The sequence below is a fragment of the Octopus bimaculoides genome, chromosome 14, assembly GCF_001194135.2.
Source record: "Octopus bimaculoides isolate UCB-OBI-ISO-001 chromosome 14, ASM119413v2, whole genome shotgun sequence".
NCBI lineage: Eukaryota > Metazoa > Mollusca > Cephalopoda > Octopoda > Octopodidae > Octopus > Octopus bimaculoides.
In genome coordinates this window covers 54,894,689-54,898,126 of record NC_068994.1, presented here as the reverse complement: position 1 = coordinate 54,898,126, position 3,438 = coordinate 54,894,689, and the positions used below count along the sequence as shown (strand labels likewise).

Genomic DNA, 3,438 nt, shown 5'->3' with positions numbered 1-3,438 from the left:
ACACACACACACACACACACACACACACACACACACACACATATATATATATATATATATATATATATATATATATACACATGTATATATATATATATATACACACACATACTCACACATTTACATATATATATTATAAATATACACCCAGTCATATGTATACATGTGCGTGTGTGTGTGTGTGTGTGCACCCATATACATACATATATGTTCACATTTGTATAAATTCTCTTTTATATACATACATGCCTTCATATATTATACACTCTTTCTGAACATAGTAAAACAGCTTTTAGCTATCGTGATGCTATGAATAATATATAACCACACACACACACATATATATACACACACACATATATACACTTGTTATTTCACCCTCCACCATTATTTTTTCCCATTTGAAATTCTATAAAACCCATATGAACACAATAATAGCTTAGAGCACACGACAGATTATAAACAGTTGAACACATGATATGTTCATATATACACATATATACACACATGTACACACACGTGCTCACTGTCTTTTCTTTCTATTTTCAACGTGAAACTGAAAAAGTACACATTAAAAGCACATTTCAGCATGAACCAATGAAGGAACCATTACATGATCACTCGATCTGCAAGAAATAACAGCTAAATTTTCTTTAAAATCACACCTCCATAACATTATAACATTATAATAGACTAAGGCGGTGAGCTGGCAGAATCGTTAGCACGCTGGACGAAATGCTTCGTAGCACTTCGCCCGTCGCTAAGTTCTGAGTTCAAATTCCGTCGAGTTTGACTTTACCTTTTATGGTTTAGGGGTCAATTAAATAAGTACCAGTTATACACTGGGATCACTGTAATCGACTTCCCTTTTGTTAACCATATAACTGGTACTCCATTGCTTACAATGACGAGGGTTCCAGTTGAGCCAATCAGTGGAACATCCTGTTTATGAAATTAATGTGCAAGTGGCTGAGTACTCCACAGATATGTGTACTCTTAATGTAGTTCTCTGAGAGATTCAGCATGACACAGGATGTGACAAGGTTGGCTCTTTGAATTACAAATGCAACTCACTTCTACCAGCTGAATAGATTGGAGCAATGTGAAATAAAATATCTTGCTCAAGGACACAATGCACAGCTGGGAATTGAACCCATGACCTTATGATCAGGATCCAAATGTCCATAACCACTAAGCCACGCACCTTCACATTGTTAACCATATATCTATGGAAATACACTACTTTTGTTTCAATTGATATTTAAAATAATGAAGAATTTACTACCAAATGTTGAACAACAACAATAATAATAATAATAATAATAATAATAATAATAATAATAATAATAATAATAATAGTAATAATTTTTCTATTAGAGGCACAAGGGCTGGGGGACTGGTCACTTACATCAACCCCAGTGCTCAACTGGTACTTAATTTATCGACCCCTGAATGGGTGAAAGGCAAAGCCGATCTCAGTAATATTTGAACTCCGAATGTAAAGCTGGGAGCAACGGGTCTATTGCATTGTGTCCAGTGTAGTATTGATTCTGCCAGTTTGTAGCCTTAATAGCACCAACACCATCAACAGCAACAACAACAACAACAACAACACCAGAACTACCACCACCACCACCAACAATAACAACAACAACATGAACGAACCATCGTTCAATATACTGCATATTTAATAAAAGACATTAGCAAGTTTTGGCAATATATGCGTTTTGTTGTTGCTTTTTACTCAGCTAACAGCTTACATAGAAAAATGATAACAGAAACTTATATATTATGGCTGATTATTATTATAGCTGTGTATAGAAATAGCACAATGGCATCATGGGAAAAATTAATAGAAAGAAAAAGATAAAAGAACGTAAACGATTATCTTTTTTAAACTGGCTAAATAATATTAATATAATAATAATAATAATAATAATAATAATAATAATAATAATAATAATAATAATAATAATAATAATAATAATAATAATAATAATAATAATATAAAAGATAGGCTACAGCAAATATTCTGCTCAATACCACAGATTTGCATGTCAGTTGCTTGACCTTAAACAGTTGAGCATGTCCCTTGGTGGCTGACGATATGTGCATCTCTGATCAAGAGCAGAAGTAGTGGGGGAGCATTGTAGCCATGTGTTGAGAGGAATTCTTTGGGGTTTGAATATTTCATCTCTGGAAACATGGGTGTTTTATTCAACATTCTTAAACAAGCCTTATTCAGGGACCTTTTGAGTAGGATGGGCTACTTGATCTGAAGAAAATTCTAACTGGGCCCCATCTGCAAGGTTATGTGCTGTTTATTTTGATATGAGATCACTACGTGGCACACATATGGTTGTGATGCATGTGCCTGATGTATCCTTATCATGATGGGTATACTAGGTTTTGTATGTTTTACCCCAGTGTCATTTGAATGGCATGAACTGCTCCCTCACTCAATGATAATAATAATAATAACAATGATAATGATGATGGTGATGATTTCTTTATTAACCACAAGGGTCTGCATAATAATGGTTTCAAATTTCGGCACAAGGTCAGCAATTTTAAGGGAGTGGACGAGTCAATTGCATTGACCCTTATTTTATTGGCCCCGAAAGGATGAAAGGCTACATTGAACAGGTGGTGATGACGATGATGATGATGATGATGATGATAATAATGATAATTATAATTATGCCTCTAGGCACAAGGTCCGAAATTTTGGGGGAGGGGCCAGTCGATTAGATTGACTCCAGTACGCAACTGGTACTTAATTTATTGACCCCGAAAGGATGAAAGGCAAAGTCGACCTCGACGGAATTTGAACTCGCAACATAAAGACAGACGAAATACCAAGCATTTCATCGAGCAATAATAATAATAATAATAATAATGATGAACATTTTTCAATGAGAGATCAATATTTTAAATTTTTTTTTCTTTTTTTTTTGGTATTTATCGATCACTTAACTGATCAATGAACTAATTAATCACGTGGATCAGCGATTGGGTCCTGGCATAAGAGCAACAAGGAATTGTCTGCAAAAATTAATATCTAAGGCGGATGAGTAAAGAAAGTATTTAATCAGTCGGGAATCAAAATTGGCCAGTTTCCATCGATTGGTGTGGCATCCAATCGTTTATTGTTTATTCCAAACATTTTATATTCAAACTTGGCTGCAAAGCTGCACCAAAAGTGAAGAATTTAGTTTGGACAGCATCATACATTTTGAGTAACTTGATCTCAGAGTTTCTGTATTGTGTTGATGAAAATGGCTTCATGTAAGATAAAAGCTATTCTCCATCTTTTTAGGACAACACCTCATCCTTTTTGGCTCGTAAAGACGGAGAAACATAGCTCTGAATTTGGTGGTGCTACGAGAATGTGTTACTTTCCCGAAATGCTGTCCAGTTTACAATACCGCCATCCCC

General features: G+C 34.8%; 1 protein-coding gene across 1 annotated transcript in view; it reads right to left on the bottom strand.

Annotated features, from left to right (window-relative positions):
* The window catches only part of LOC106872310 (uncharacterized), a 14,575-nt gene that overhangs the window by 8,202 nt on the left and 2,935 nt on the right, over positions 1–3,438 (bottom strand). The window lies entirely within an intron of this gene.